The sequence below is a fragment of the Caretta caretta genome, chromosome 4 (assembly GCF_965140235.1).
Source record: "Caretta caretta isolate rCarCar2 chromosome 4, rCarCar1.hap1, whole genome shotgun sequence".
In the NCBI taxonomy this organism is placed as follows: domain Eukaryota; kingdom Metazoa; phylum Chordata; order Testudines; family Cheloniidae; genus Caretta; species Caretta caretta.
This window is the reverse complement of record NC_134209.1, coordinates 67918193-67935855: the sequence shown is the minus strand read 5'-3', so window position 1 is coordinate 67935855 and position 17663 is coordinate 67918193. Positions and strand designations below refer to the sequence as shown.

The window sequence follows — 17663 nt, the reverse complement described above, 5'->3', positions numbered from 1 at the left end:
TTTGCAACCTTAACTTTCTTGTAATATAGATTTGTATACATTGTTTTATATGAAACACATAAAACAACTATGGTAAATGTTTCCCAAAAAGACACTGATTTCCTGAAAATCCAGTATCAGTTTGCATGAAGTAATATCTTTTATTGGACCAACTTCTGTTGGGGGGAGGGGGAAGAGAGAGAGAGAGGCTTTCAAGCCACACACAGCTGGTTGGCAGGTCTGGGAAAGGTACTCAGCACCACAGCAAAATGCAAGGTAAACCACGCTGTTTAGAACCAACACAGCTACAACTACACTGCATACAGTATCAGTTTGCACATTTTATTTTACAAATCCTTAACAGGAAGTTATGCAGAGCTGAAGAGAAGAGCATATTTTGGTTTCACAGTTCATGGGAAAAAAACATTTTTGCACAGGTGCTCAACCTTATTACACAGGAAGGCCACATAAACCTAAGCACAACCTTGTGTGGGCCAAACAGATTCTGTGTCATATGTATTTAGATAGACAAAACTGTACATAGGTTGTTTCTATTTAAAAACAAAGAAATCATTGCTTAAAACGTGTTTCAGAGTAACAGCCGTGTTAGTCTGTATTCGCAAAAAGAAAAGGAGTACTTGTGGCACCTTAGAGACTAACCAATTTATTTGAGCATGAGCTTTCGTGAGCTACAGCTCACTTCATCGGATGCATACCGTGGATGAAGTGATCTGTAGCTCACGAAAGCTCATGCTCAAATAAATTGGTTAGTCTCTAAGGTGCCACAAGTACTCCTTTTCTTTTTGCTTAAAACATGTATCAGAATTATAAACAAACAACAACAACAACAGGAAGAAACAGTAAAGAACGCATAACTAAACTAAAATGATGTAAACATGATGACAAAATGCTAATGAATTGGTCATTAATATGTTGTGTTGAAGCAGGTCATAGGCCTTATGATCTGTGGGCTATGTACAGCCCGCAGGCCATAAGTTGGGCACCCCAACTTGCGAACTGATCTGTTGCTGTTCTTGATCTTGACCACATACCAAAAAAAAAAAATCTGTTTATGAATTGCAACAGAAAGAAGAAAGGAAAAAGGAATAAACAGTGAGGTGGCAAAGTTTGCAAATGATACAAAATTACTCAAGATAGTTAAATCTGAAGAAGACTGCAAAGAGTTAAAAAGGGATCTCAAAAAACTGAGTTACTAGACAACAAAATGGCAGATAAAATTCAATGTTGATAAATGTGAATTAATACTTATTGGAAAAATATAATTCCAACTGTATTTATAAAATGATGGTGTCTAAATTGGCTACTACCACTCAAGAAAGATCTTGGAGTCATTGTGTATAGTTTTCTGCAAACATCTGCTCAATGTGCAGCAGCAGTCAAAAAAGCTAATGGACCAGTAGGATCCATTAGGAAAGGGATGGATAAGACAGTAAATATCTTAATGACACTATATAAATCTATGGTACGCCCACACCTTGAATCCACCATGCAGTTCTGCTCACCCCATCTTGAAAACGATATGTGAGAAATGGAAAAGATACAGAGAAGGGCAACAAAATGATTAAGGGTCTGGAACAGCTTCCATATAAGGAGAGATTAAAGAGACTGCAACTAGTCAGTGTGGAAAAGAGATGACTAAGGGGGGTTATGATAGAGGTCTATAAAATCATGGCAAGTGTGGAAAAAGTGAGTAAGGAAATGTTATTCCCCCCTTCACAAGAACCAGGGGTCACCCATTGACATTAATAGACAGCAGGTTTAAAACAAACAAAAGGCGCACAATGCACAATCAACCTGTGGAATTCATTCCCAGGGGATATTGTAAAGATCAAAACTATAATAGGGTTCATAAAAAGAATTAGATAAATTCATGAAGGATAGGTCTATCAATGGCTATTAGCCAAGATGGTCATGGATGCAACCCCATGCTCTGGGTGTCCCTAAGCCTCTGACTACCAGACGCTAGGACTGGATGACAGAGGATGGATCACTTGATGGTTGCCCTGTTCTGTTCATTCCCTCTGAGGCATCTGACACTGGACACTGTCAGAAAACAAGATCCTGGGCTAGGTGGACCATTGGTCTGAACCAGTATGGCCATTCTTATGTTCTGAAAGGGGGAGAAAGACACCCACCATTTTGTGCCCAGCCAATTCTAGCATCTAGTCATCCAAATGAACATACCAGTTCCAACCACATGCACACACACTAACAGCTTCTGTATGAGCACATGAATTTTTCCCTTCCAATATCACTGTTGGTAGCTAATGAATAAAATGGTGTTAACTTTCCATGAGATTATTTTTTTCAGGACTCTTTTTGTCCTTTATTATCACAAAAACAATATCAAAAAGAGGGAAACTGGGGCTACTGAAATTGTTGCTTCAGGTAATAGGGACTGCTGTACAAATTCTACAATGACCTGAACACCACAAAGTTGGCAACCTCAGCTAGACAGGAAGATCACGTCTTTTGGAAGGCAAATGTGCCTGTACCAAGAAGACCAACCAAGGGTCTTGCAGAGCTGAAACACATTACAAAGGCGGGATTAATTGGGAAGCCAAGCACCACGCTTCGCATCACAGAACACTGCAAAAGTTTACTAATGAAGGGTCAAGAGCTGGACGGGGAAGGGGGAAAGTGGTCTTAGAAGTGGCACAGGAAACTGCACTGAATTCAAAGCCCTGGTCTACACTAGGACTTTAGGTCGAATTTAGCAGCGTTAAATCGATGTAAACCTGCACCCGTCCACACGATGAAGCCCTTTATTTCGACTTAAAGGGCTCTTAAAATCGATTTCCTTACTCCACCCCGACAAGTGGATTAGCGCTTAAATCAGTCTTCCTGGCTCGAATTTGGGGTACTCTGGACATAATTCGACGGTATTGGCCTCCAGGAGCTATCCCAGAGTGCTCCATTGTGACCGCTCTGGACAGCACTCTCAACTCAGATGCACTGGCCAGGTAGACAGGAAAAGAACCGCGAACTTTTGAATCTCATTTCCTGTTTGGCCAGCGTGGCAAGCTGCAGGTGACCATGCAGAGCTCATCAGCACAGGTGACCATGATGGAGTCCCAGAATCGCAAAAGAGCTCCAGCATGGACTGAACGGGAGGTACGGGATCTGATCGCTGTATGGGAAGAGGAATCCATGCTATCAGAACTACGTTCCAGTTTTTGAAATGCCAAAACCTTTGTCAAAATCTCCCAGGGCATGAAGGACAGAGGCCATAACAGGGACCCGAAGCAGTGCCGCGTGAAACTTAAGGAGCTGAGGCAAGCCTACCAGAAAACCAGAGAGGCGAACGGCCGCTCCGGGTCAGAGCCCCAAACGTGCCGCTTCTATGATGAGCTGCATGCCATTTTAGGGGGTTCAGCCACCACTACCCCAGCCGTGTTGTTTGACTCCTTCAATGGAGATGGAGGCAACACGGAAGCAGGTTTTGGGGACGAAGAAGATGAGGAGGTTGTAGATAGCTCATAGCAAGCAAGCGGAGAAACCGGTTTTCCCGACAGCCAGGAACTGTTTCTCACCCTGGACCTGGAGCCAGTACCCCCTGAACCCACCCAAGGCTGCTTCCTGGATCTGGCAGGCAGAGAAGAGACCTCCGGTGAGTGTACCTTTTAAAATACTATACATAGTTTAAAAGCAAGCATGTGAAAGGATTACTTTGCCCTGGCATTCGCAGCTCTCCTGGACGTACTCCCACAGCCTTTGCAAAAGGTTTCTGGGGAGGGCAGCCTTATTGCGTCCTTCATGGTAGGACACTTTACCACTCCAGGCCAGTAACACGTACTTGGGAATCATTCTACAACAAAGCATTGCAGTGTATGTTTGTTGGCGTTCAAACAACATCCATTCTTTATCTCTCTCTGTTATCCTCAGGAGAGTGAGATATAATTCATGGTCACCTGGTTGAAATAGAGTGCTTTTCTTCAGGGGATACTCAGAGGAGCCCGTTCCTGCTGGGCTGTTTGCCTGTGACTGAACAGAAATGTTCCCCGCTGTTAGCCACGGGGAGTGGGGAGGGTTGAGGGGGTAGCCACACGGTGGGGGGAAGCAAAATGTGACCTTGTAACGAAAGCACATGTGCTATGTATGTAATGTTAACAGCAAGGTTTACCCTGAAAGACTGTAGCCACTGTTTTATAAAATGTGTCTTTTTAAATACCGCTGTCCTTTTTTTTCCCTCTACCAGCTGCATGTGTTTCAATGATCACAGGATCTTCTCCTTCCCAGAGGCTAGTGAAGATTAGAAAGAAAAAGAAAAAAAAAACGCACTCGAGATGAAATGTTCTCCGAGCTCATGCTGTCCTCCCACACTGACAGAGCACAGACGAATGCGTGGAGGCAAATAATGTCAGAGTGCAGGAAAGCATAAAATGACCGGGAGGAGAGGTGGCGGGCTGAAGACAGGGCTGAAGATCAAATGTGGTGGCAGCGTGATGAGAGGAGGCAGGATTGAATGCTGAGGCTGCTGGAGGACCAAACCAGTTTGCTCCAGTGTATGGTTGAGCTGCAGCAAAGGCAGCTGGAGCAGAGACTGCCACTACAGCCCCTGTGTAACCAACCGCCCTCCTCCCCAAGTTCCATAGCCTCCACACCCAGACGCCCAAGAACGCAGTGGGGGGGGGGGCCACCGGCCAACCAGCCACTCCGCCACAGAGGATTGCCCAAAAAAAAGAAGGCTGGCATTCAATAAATTTTAAAGTTGTAAACTTTTAAAGTGCTGTGTGGCATTTTCCTTCCCTCCTCCACCACCCCTCCTGGGCTACCTTGGTAGTCATCCTCCTATTTGTGTGATGAATGAATAAAGAATGCATGAATGTGAAGCAACAATGACTTTATTGCCTCTGCAAGCGGTGATCGAAGGGAGGAGGGCAGGGTGGTTAGCTTACAGGGAAGTAGACTGAACCAAGGGGCGGGGGGTTTCATCAAGGAGAAACAAAGAACTTTCACACCATAGCCTGGCCAGTCATGAAACTGGTTTTCAAAGCTTCTCTGATGCGTACCGCGCCCTCCTGTGCTCTTCTAACCGCCCTGGTGTCTGGCTGCGCGTAACCAGCAGCCAGGCGATTTGCCTCAACCTCCCACCCCACCATAAATGTCTCCCCCTTACTCTCACAGATATTGTGGAGCACACAGCAAGCAGTAGTAACAGTGGGAATATTGGTTTCGCTGAGGTCTAAACGAGTCAGTAAACTGCGCCAGCGCGCTTTTAAACGTCCAAATTCACATTCTACCACCATTCTGCCCTTGTTCAGCCTGTAGTTGAATAGCTCCTGACTACTGTCCAGGCTGCCAGGCTTCATGAGCCATGGCATTAAGGGGTAGGTTGGGTCCCCAAGGATAACTATAGGCATTTCAACGTCCCCAACAGTTATTTTCTGGTCTGGGAATAAAGTCCCTTCCTGCAGCTTTTGAAACAGACCAGAGTTCCTGAAGATGCGAGCGTCATGTACCTTTCCCGGCCATCCCACGTTGATGTTGGTGAAATGTCCCTTGTGATCCACCAGAGCTTGCAGCACTATTGAAAAGTACCCCTTGCGGTTTATGTACTCGGCGGCTTGGTGCTCCGGTGCCAAGATAGGGATAAGGGTTCCGTCTATGGCCCCACCACAGTTAGGGAATCCCATTGCAGCAAAGCCATCCACTATGACCTGCACATTTCCCAGGGTCACTACCCTTGATATCAGCAGATCTTTGATTGCGTGGGCTACTTGCATCACAGCAGCCCCCACAGTATATTTGCCCACTCCAAATTGATTCCCAACTGACCGGTAGCTGTCTGGCGTTGCAAGCTTCCACAGGGCTATCGCCACTCGCTTCTCAACTGTGAGGGCTGCTCTCATCTTGGTATTCATGCGCTTCAGGGCAGGGGAAAGCAAGTCACAAAGTTCCATGAAAGTGCCCTTACGCATGCGAAAGTTTCGCAGCCACTGGGAATCGTCCCAGACCTGCAACACCATGCGGTCCCACCAGTCTGTGCTTGTTTCCCGAGCCCAGAATCGGCGTTCCACAGCATGAACCTGCCCCATTAGCACCATGATGCATGCATTGGCAGGGCCCATGCTTTCAGAGAAATCTGTCTCCATGTACTCATCACTCACGTGACCGCGCTGACGTCGCCTCCTCGCCCGGTATCGCTTTGCCAGGTTCTGGTGCTGCATGTACTGCTGGATAATGCGCGTGGTGTTTAATGTGCTCCTAATTGCCAAAGTGAGCTGAGCGGCCTCCATGCTTGCCTTGGTATGGCGTCCGCACAGAGAAAAGGTGCGGAACGATTGTCTGCCGTTGCTCTGACGTAGAGAGGGGCGACTGATGACATGGCTTACAGGGTTGGCTTCAGGGAGCTAAAAATCAACAAAGGGGGTGGCTTTACATCAAGGAGTATTTCAGGCAGGACTTCACAGAGGGTTCCAATAAGAAATGGTGCACCTAAGTTATTGTTCTTATTGGAACAAGGAGGTTAGTCTGGCCTCTGATGCATGGCTAGATTTACCTCGCTGCACCTTCTCTGTGAGTGACTGCAGTGTGACCTAGAGGAATGAGTCCCCTAGACGGGGGAGGAGGCAAATGAGTACAAAACAAATCTGGTCTATTTCTTGTTTTGATCCACTCCATCTATCTTTTACATCTTTGGCTGGCAGCAGACAGTGCAGAAGGACTGCATGCCATCCACATCTCATGGCTGCTCGGCAGAAGATGGTACAATACGACTGCTAGCCATCCTCATCTCTTGCCTGCCCGGCAGAAGATGATGCAATAGGATTGCTAGCAATCCGTATCGCCTGCCTGCTCACCATAAGACGGTTCAATAGGACTGACTGCAGGACTAAAGAGAATGACCTGGTCATGTCACTCCAAATTTAGTCCCTGCGCCCATGTCTGCCCAGGCGCTCCCAGCCGACGTGGCCAGGAGCACCTTGGACACGATGATGATGGCTACCAGTCGTATTGCACCGTCTGCTGCCACAAGGCAATGGGTTGCTGCTACTGTGTAGCAATGCCGTACCGCATCTGCCAGCACCCAGGAGACATATGGTGACGGTTACCTGAGCGGGCTCCATGCTTGCCGTGGTATGGCGTCTGCACAGGTAACTCAGGAAAAAAGGCACGAAACGATTGTCTGCCCTTGCTTTCACGGAGGGAGGGAGGGAAGGGGGGCCTGACGATATGTACCCAGAACCACCCGTGCCAATGTTTTAGCCCCATCAGGCATTGGGATCTCAACCCAGAATTCCAATGGGCAGTGAAGACTGCGGGAACTGTGGGATAGCTACCCACAGTGCAACGCTCCGGAAGTCGACTCTAGCCTCGGTACTGTGGAAGCACTCCGCCGAGTTAATGCACTTAATGCACTTAGAGCATTTTCTGTGGGGACACACACACTCGAATATATAAAACAGATTTCTAAAAAACCGACTTCTATAAATTCGACCTTATTCCGTAGTGTAGACATACCCAAAGAAACTAGGAAGTAGGACATGAAGTTAATTCATTCAGGGCTTTGCTCACCATTACTTGCATAATGGAGAATGCAAATAATGTCACCAAATGTCACCTAAGTACCTTACAAATCTTGTGGAACCCCTGGGGAGAGGCCAATGCTTTACAGAAACAGATTCATTTTGTGTGGCGTTTGGAAACATGGTATAAACACAGTAAAAACACTTTTGCCCAAAAAATTAGTGCAAAACAAGACCCTGTGATTACACGCACAGTCTTTGCCGTAATCCATACACGAATAGACATACTGCATGACCAAGTATTCAATACAATTCTGTTTTTAAATATTGGATGATTTTTAGCACTTGAAATATAAGAGTGTCTGTATGAAATATTGTGCTGGAGGTCAGACTAGATGATCATAATGGTCCCTTCTGACCTAAATATCTATGAAAACATGGTGTGTGATTAAAATGAGATTATTTGGCGATCATAATAACAGAGCAACTAGGTGAAAAATCGAAATAGGAGAGAGCCCCCAGAAGACACATTCAAGTAGAATCACTGTAGAAAGGAAAAAAAACCCTTGTTCCCTTTGTCAGTAGCATTTGCCACCCTACAGTCCTTACACAGGAAGATAGGATGATTGTACTGTAAAAATCAATCCCCCTATCTACATGCTGCCAAAAGTGATTTTTGAGATTTGTTTCCCAATATTTGGAGGTGAAGTAGAGTATGCTGTACTTGGTGAAACTGTTTCAGCTTTGGATAAAACTGTTCAACAGACGTCCTATAAAAGAAACATCCCGACAGTGCATTTAGTCTATTTCATGTTGCCCTTCTCCTGTCTCCATTGTATCAAAAAATACAGTTTGCAATTACTGGAAATGCAATTACTTCATGCTTTACTAACATTAAACATGATGTGCCAAATTCAGCCCTGGAGCAGAGAAGTACAACTCTCATTGATTCCAGTGGGAAATATGCGTAAAAGAAGTTTTCCCATGTAGTACAATGGAATTCTGTGTATTTGCGCTAATTGGAATACAATAGTTTCATAATCTATTACAATTTAAAAACAAGAAATCTTTCCACATTAAAATCACAACTGCAATATTCTCATAATAAACCACCCCAAAAACAAATATTGAAGTATGTGCACATTAATTTATGAATACTGTGTAATACACACTGTACAAACAGCCCAGTTTAATTTTATTCCACATTACATCCAAACACAAGCACACAGTATTTTGAAAAGTATTGTTCGCTGTTGCCAGTAACAGAAATAGGCTCTGACATCATACGCTTTTACTGATGCATGATAAAACCAAGAGCAACAGCTGAGCAACATGGATGCATTGAGAATAAATCAATCAAACAGGAGGTTTCAGCGTGTAAGAGGTATACAAAATTGCTATGCCTCACCTTCCAGGATACAAGTAAATTCTGCTTAAGTCCATTATTTTATAGCAACTATGTTTAATTTTTACCATGGTTTGTATGACTTGACATTGTTATGCTGACCTTTCCCTAAACATACCATGACAAAAATACAGCCCCGCTTAGAGCTCATTTCTGTTAAATCTAACCAGATTAATAAACGCTGATGCGTACAGGCGGGGAATAAGTGAGTAGAAGGAAAAAAGATTATTCTTCCCATTTACTGTTTGTAGTAACACACAGGTCCCAATCAGAAACAGGGCATCCTTGTAAAAAGTGATGAACAAAAAGACTGAAAGCTGCAGTCCCTGCTCCTAAAAGCTTACAATCTAGTTTGCACCCAATGTATTTTCCCCTATTCTTTTGGGTCTTTTCTTCATTGAACAGATTCTTCACTTCACTAGGTGTTTGGGGTCACCTCCCACAATTTTTTTTTTTTTTAATTCTTAGTTTTCAGAAGCCCAATTCTTCCCTTTAGAGAAACAGAGTACCCTTAAAATATTTTAAGGGCACCCTAAGATCTCTGAACATTTCTCCTTTCATAGTTGATAGATAAGACAGGAAATATACCATTGAACAAAGATTTTGGAGTCATCATGGCTCAATGTTCATCACCAGTCACTCATGGTCAGGGATGCTGTGAGGATCAAAAGTATAAACTGGTTTAAAAAAATTTAAATAAATTCATGGAGAATAGGCCCATCAATGGCTGTTAGCCAACATGGTCAGGGACAACCCCATGTTCTGGGTATCCCTAAACGTCTGACTGAATGACAAGGGATGGATCACTTGATAAATTGCCCTGTTCTGTTCACTCCCTCTGAAGCATCTAGCATCACTCACTGTTGGAAGACAAGATACTGGGCTACCTAGACCATTGGTCTGACAGAGTTTGGCCATTCTTATGTTGTCATTGTAGGTCTAAGAGTCGTTCTTCTAATCTGTTCCTTCCTTGCACAAGTGTGTTTTTAAAGTTGTAAGAGGCACCTTAAGAAAAATCCTTTCCTTGCCTGGCTATCTCCAGTTTTAGCCTGTGGGTAGGCCTACATTGCAGGTGGGAGATGTAATTCCCAATGTGGGTAGACACACTCACATTAGCTCAGCTGAAGCTTGCGTGCTAGAAATATCCGCATGGATGTTGCGGCACTGGCAGCGACTAATATTTTTAGCTACTCAATCATAAGCTGGTGCATTTTTGTTTTGTTTTGTTTTTTAAAACACACCAGTTAGAAAGATTTTCAGACACTTTTAAAAAAAAATTAACGTAATATGACAGAAATTGATTCTCAAACTTCAGAAACTTGCCCTGGGCTTATTCCTTATGAGCACAAGGTAGGAGATCATTTTCAAAGGCACATGTAAGAGTTGTTCACTGAACTCCCATTGCCTTTAGTAGGAGTTTGATGCCAAACTCTCAATTTTGCCTTGGAGAATCTCCACCTCATGCTTTGGATAGACACCAAGATAAAGAATAGTTAGGAGTTAGAAAATCATTTTCCAACTAATTTTCATTACTTATTTTTATTGAACATAAATAGAATGGTTGACTGTACAAATTATGTATTCTCTTATATATGCATTAAAACAGGGTGACAAGCTTTCTAGCAATTTAAAACACACTGATTGGCATAATCTATACACCTTGTACCCTCTGTGCAGAATCCAGTGTAGACTGCTGATGTTCGGTTATAAATTGTAAGACTGATGGATGATTCAAGATTTAAAAAACAAAAAAAATCCACTGCATCAATGCAAAAAACCTCAATGCATCTGATTCTGAGTCTCAACATGTGTTTCTTTCAATGTATAGTACAGTAATTGCAAATTCAAATAAATTAATCTTGCAGATTTGTTCCCCCCTCCTCTCCCAGAAGATCACACACAAGAAAGTCAGGCTATTCAAAGATACGGTTTCCAAAGCAACCATTACACAACCCCACTTCTCATATTATAAATATTAATTCATAAAGTTACCAAACACAGATACTGTAAAACTCCAACAGGCTACATTACAGTTACTTTGGGAATCCTAACTGAATTTTGAACACTTATAACTTAAAAACCAATCACAAACAAAAATCTCACAACCACCCACTCACCATATCTCATTAACTTCTTTTGTGTGTGTAGCAGTGGTGACAGAAAGGGGGGGATGGGGAGGGAAAAAGTTATTTACCTTGTAGTAACTGGAGCTTTTTGAGATGTGTGGTCCCTATCTGAATGCCTCTGTGGGGTGAGGGATAGCTCAGTGGTTTGAGCATTGGCCTGCTATACCCAGGGTTGTGAGTTCAATCCTTGAGGGGGCCATTTAGGGATCAGGGCAAAAATTAGGGATTGGTCCTGCTTTGAGCAGGAGGTTGGACTAGATGACCTCCTGAGGTCCCTTCCAACCCTGATATTCTATGATATGCATATGCTTCATGTGCCCAGAATCAAAGAATTTTGAAAGCAGTATCTGTTTGCCTAAGTGTGCCCTGGCTCTCCTTGTGCCTCCAAACAAGATAATAAAGGGCAGTGTGGGCTGACCGTCTCTCCAGTTCCTTCTTTACTGCGAATCCAAGCAAAGTCCGAAGCAGAAGGGAAGGAGGGTGGGTAGCGGAATACAGAGAGGGACCACACTTCTCAAAGAGCCTCCACCTACTACAGGGTAAGTAACTTCCTCTTCTTCTTTGAGTGTTGGTCCCTAGGTGTATTGCACTGTGGGTGACTGATAAGCAGTACTCAAGCAGGCAGAGGGTGCAAGGATGCAGTTTGCAGAGCCATATAAAGGACTGCTGTCCCAAAGGATGTGTCAGCAGTGGAGTCCAGTCCTAGAGTATAATGTCTCATGAACATATGGATGGAAGTCTACATAGCTGCCTTAGAAATGTCAAGCAAAGGTACTTCCTGAAGCAATGCTATCAATGTCGCTTGTGCTCCTGTAGCGTGAGTACTTGCTCCTTGTTGGGGAGAAATGTGAGACAATTGATAGAGTAAGATACACCCATGATCCACTTTGAGATCCTCTCAGAGGAGACAGCAGAAAGAGTCTGAGGTCCAGCTATGGCAAAGTCTGGGAAATTTTCAGATCAATCTTGTCCTTTGCAGATAGAAGGTGAGAACATGTTGTACATCAAGGGGATGAAGCCTTCTCGCCTCTCTGACTCATGCGGTTTGGGAAGGAAGGGGTGAAGAACAGGTAAGTGCATAGGTTGATTTATGCAGAACTCTGAAGCCACCTTGGGGATGTAGCTGTAATGAGACTGTGTCCTTCTAGGATATAGTGCATGGGGGATCCACCATTAGGGCTCCCAATTCATCTACTGTCCTGACTGAGGTAATGGCCACAAAGAATGCAACTTTCATGGACAAGTGATACGTGTTCAAGGTAGCTAATGGCTCAAAGGGAGGCCTAGTAAGAGCTGACAGCACAAGGTTCAAGTCGCAATCAGGGACAGGCTTCCCTACTGGTGGAAAGGTTCTAATTATGGCCCTTTAAGAATCTGACAGTCAGCAGTTGTCACCAATCCTAATCTGATATTAGACAGCTGCAGGATAAATTCTAAAGCTTTTACCAGACTAATTATCTGTTAATGATCAGAGTCAGTGGGACACAACAAATTCCCAAGGTTTAGATTCTCAGCTCTGTGATTTCATCTCAGAATGGCAGGTGGCAGACCATAATCGCATGCCTTTCATTTACCATGCTAGCTACTAAGTCCATTTCTGCAAATCACTACTTAAATTGCTGTCATTAAAGCAATTGTCATTAAGATAGGCTCTGGAATATTAATAAAACTAAACTAAACATCTCTCATCAAAAAATTAGCCATAAAATGTCACTGTTTGAAGTGCAAGCAAACTGAACTGTTTAAATAGCAACTCTGTGCTACATATGTGGTGGTACTTTGGTCAGTTTCTGTGAAAGGATGGATTATTTTATCAAATGTGAACAACAAAAAAAGAAAAAAATGCAGTATAGCAGACACTGTCACAAGTTACTGCAGCACAATTTCAATAGCAAACTTTGGGGCAAACTTTGGCCCATTATCCTTAGATTTTTAAATGTTTTGTTATTAATAAAACACTGACAAAAATGATTAACTTTTTAAATGAAAAACACTCTCTCTCCATGTTTTCTGCTCTTCGAACCAATCAGGCAGAGTGACCATCACCAGCTCCCAAGATTCTTCTCCTGACCCAACAGTGTTTCTTCTGCAGGCTGACTCCCACACTACTTTACATACATCTACTATTGCCTTGTCTTCAGGCAGACACCTCTGTCTCCTCATGGAGCAACCAACCAGCCAGAGAAGCCACAAGTGTGACTGTGTGACTTCCCTTGTGGCAGGTTCATGGTGATGAAACGGCATTGAGATTGCTTGGATCATATTCAGACTGGGAGTCTCCCTTGCCACTCAGGCAAGCAGCAGCACCTCTTACATGAAAGCGAAGTTTGCAATCATCTATCTGCAAAATGGATGAGTGAGAGTTAACCCCACCACAGTAGCCAAATGAGGGTCCATCATCACTACACTATTTCTGTGCCCTTCACAACTCTTAGCAATCAGTGGAAGAGCTGGGACTAAAACTTGTCTTTGGGCTTCCAGTTTACTGAAACTTGCCCAGCTTACAGGGCAATGTGATGGGGAGTTTCTCCATCTCTCTTTCTCAGTTCATCCAAAATTGCATCTTCATGAGACCGCCTGCAGCAGGGGGTCAAAATTGTACTATTCACAATAAATCTGTGAGTGTCGGCAACACTGGCTTAGAGCCTGAAACGTAAGAGGAAAGATAAAGCACTCTTTTTATGGGGGATGTTCCAAATTTCAATAGCTTTTGAGTACTTACAATGCCAGCTAATGTGGAGGCAAATCTCTATTATAGTCATTTCTAACACCTGCAGTAAGATGTCTGACAGCAATGTAACGATGCAATTAAAATATGCTTAAAATACAGAGGGGGTGAGAGTCACTACAGCACTACACATTAACTTATGCCTAGTTTCTTCATTGTTAAGCGTTACTGATGATTAAAAATGTTTATTTTTAAACTGAAAAATTGATGTAGTCTTAAAGAAACAGCCCTGCACTATCATTGGTTCAGTTCCTTCCCCACCCATAGGTAACCAGTTATTTGTTGAAATTACATTCTCAAAGTTATAAAATTCTCATTTTTTCCTCTCATCAAGCACCATTATTTTAATAAAGCTAGAAAATAATTATTTTACACTATGTTCTGTAAATTGAAAGGTTATTTATTAGGCTTTGTGCCAAAGCATCAATCCCAAATCAGATGGGAATTATACTGGGGTTCTCAGATTCCCTGGGGAAACCAGATGATGAGAAATGAAGGAATAAATCTTGGATACCAGCTGTACTGCTAATCCTACTCCTCTTGCTCTTGCCCATTCATTTCTTCTGCCATCAAGAAATGCTGCCTAATCTCACATCAATAAGGCAGTTTTAACAGGTACATTTGGCCTTCTTCATAAATTCTCCAAGACAAGCCTCCCACTAGAAACATTTATTTATACATCGAAGGTCACTTAACACCAGATAAAGTTATGGGACCCTTATGGGGAGCTGTTCTAAAAGAACAGTGTAGAGAATTTGTTTCAACTCAGCAGCATGAAGATAGCTACCTTGATAACATTGGTTTTCAGGGACTAAACGTAAGCTAAAAGCATTAACTATTGTTTGAGGCATGTTCTTTCAGTCAGTATAATTCGTTATCCTGTACTTTTGGGGGAGGATCCCAACTTTTTAGTCTTGTTGAATTGTTACGGAAATTCCCAATAATACTGTTAATAAAAACCACGAAGCAGTTGGTATGAAGGAGAAAGAGAGGTGAGTCAAGATGAGGATGGACAAACAATATTTTATGTCCATTGTGTGAACGATATGTGCTTTCTATTTCTATACCATGCAGCTGACAAGAGAATGAGCTTTCTTGAACATATAAGGAAACAGAATTTCAGCATGAGGTTACTGTCCCCAGTCATCTGAATACATTGCTGACCTGTCGGGCAATATCCAGTCTGTGCTGGCAACGACTTTGAGCTCCTTTAACAAGATCTAAACACTCCATCCTTTATTTGGGGCACAGAGGATTAACTTTCTAAACAAAGTTTAGTCTGTCTAGCCTCACTTCAGAGTAGGAACGAGGGATTCCGGCAAAGAATGAAGAGGAAACACACAGCTCTCACTCTGGTTGTAGGAAGACATCCGGCAAATCCCCCAGAATAGAGGAAAAGAAAGTCTAGGCCAGGGTACTTTTACCAGAGCTTTGTGTCTTGCTCAGTTGCCCTGTCAGAATCTGGGAAACAGGAACTAGTTGTTCAACTCTCAACAGAATCTAACAATCTAAAGACCAGATCTTATTGTTGTAACTACAGGTCATTGGTGTTTAAAGGAATGAAGAACGTTTAATTGGATGTTATAAATTATGGCTTAAAATACACAACTGTCTCATAATACACAAAGCTCAAGAAATGCTTCTCTCTATGCATAACTACAGTCATGTTGTTGCTATAGTAAAAGAATAATAGTCTGATGTATAGGTGAAAAATATTAGACAAAATTTTGAGACTTTTGTTTCCAATGTACTGCTTAAAATTAAAAGGAAGTTTTATTCAAAAGATCATTAATTTAATGATCATCTCCCCCTCAGAGTGTAAATCTCTCAACTGAAAATAAAAAAATTAAATAAATTAACAAGTAAACTAAGGATTCCCTTTGAAATGAAGAGGAACGTTGTGATGAAAACTATTATTTTGCCACTAATAGCTGTATGTCTTAACTTAAAACAAACATCCTATATCAATTCCAAATTAGCAGAGCACAATTTATACTTTTAATTTTTGAGAAGCCAGAAGGGTTAGTAGAGTATTTTATAGTAGATAAGTAAAATAAAAAACACAACAGCAGTTGCATTTTACAATTACAAAATGCCTTTTTTTTTTTTTTTAAAGTTGCCTTTCAAGTTTTGCCAGCAATATGACATCAACACAGAAGAATTGCCTTCCTAGCAAATTTGGAAGAATAAGTAATTACCACATTAGGGAAAATGGGCTCAGAAATCTCCATCAACTGCTAATTGGAACCAAAGCGCCTCTCCATCCGCCAAACCATACAAATGCCCTTGGTGCCAACCTCTATGTATACCAACAAAGGACAGACAAAAAACCAAAAACCCGTATGCACACTGTTATATGAGTGAGAGAGTCAGGCCATTACTGCAGGAAAGGCAGAAGCATCTCTCCCCCTCTAAGGGGGTGGAGCAGTTACCTGCCAAAGCAAAGGAGCCTTTCTGCTAATCAGTGTGTGTGAAGACAGCGCCCCCGTAGGGTTACCTGTGCAACCATCCACATTAGCTAATCACCAAGAATATGACTCGGGTGGAAGCAGAGCTAGGCAACAGGCTATTTCCCTCACTAGAAATAACTGAGGCTTGCAGAAACACTGCTACAGCATGAGATGAAGGAACCATTATCTGTTGGGAAACAGCTAGTTACTCTAAACTTACTGCTTCCCAGCCCCCACTTCTTCCTCAAATGCATGATGGGCCAATCTAATGCTGCACCTGCAAAGAAGTCAGGAATTGGTTAAGTGGCATTTGGGCTCAGTGTTACCTTTGTTTTGTTTTTTCCACTTGTACGTATGGACAAACGCTGCACTGTGAAGGATAGTTCTGTCAATAGAGCAAAGTCTACTCAGATTCAATTGTATCAGCTAAGGACCTTAGTTAGCTCCATGCTTTATGTTTATTGGGGGTGGAGAACAGGAAAGGAGAAGAGATAGCTTTTATGAGCAGGTTGTGCTGGAAATATCTGCTTCCACAGCTTCATTTTGAAAAGGGAAATGCATATACAGAAACAGAATTTCAGCATGAAATGACTGATATTACTGTCCCCAGCCATCTGGGTACATTACTGTCCTGTAGGGCAATTCTCAGTCTGTGCTGGAGTAACGTTCTGAATCTCCCTCCCTTAACAGAGCAGTTGCCATCTTTACTCTCCTCCACAGTTGAAACAAACTGCACAGTAATGGAGAGGTAACAGTGACAGCTCTCCTAATCTGCTGCTTTGTTCCTTAGCTGTAGACCTGAGAAGTGAAAGCTTTTCTAGAAGTTTGCCTACCCTGCCTGAGAACACTTACTGCTTCCTCCTCACTACCACTCCAATCATAGCCTGGCCATACCCACTTCCCAAGACCATGAGGAAAAAAGTCAATGCAGCAGCCAAATGTGTTTTGCCCTGTTTCAGAGCATTCCCAAGTGCCATAGAGGGCCAAGAACTGAAGACTCTCCTCAGTCCACAGCATAACATCACCCAAAATGTCCCCATCCCTATCACTAATGTGCTGAGGTCATAAATGTACCCTGGAGTTTTAATAATCTATATTATAGAAATGGCTAACAGCCTGAAATAGATTGAAGTCCTGTTGTGCTAGACACTACACAAACTAGCCCATCCCAAAGACCCTGCAAAAGTCAAAGACAAGAGGTAACAGGTGGGTGAAATAAATAAGCAGGGGGAGGAGGTAGCAAGACTACAAGATGATATTTTCATTTTCCCTGAGGACCCCCTCCCACATGCACACGCTGGTATCAACTAGTGAATTTGTACTATAATATCCTATAGGTGGAAGCAGTCATCTACTGGAGACAGGAAACCTGGATTTGAGAAGGCAGAGGGAGGATATACTTTTTAACTTTTCCCCATTCCAGCCTCTCAAATTGTGATTACATCTGCTGGTTGAGGAATATCAAACCTACTTTTCTAGGATGAT

General features: G+C 42.8%; 1 protein-coding gene across 4 annotated transcripts in view; it reads right to left on the bottom strand.

The window, feature by feature from the left end:
* The window catches only part of LOC125635697 (serine/threonine-protein kinase DCLK2), a 144992-nt gene that overhangs the window by 108050 nt on the left and 19279 nt on the right, over positions 1 to 17663 (bottom strand). The window lies entirely within an intron of this gene.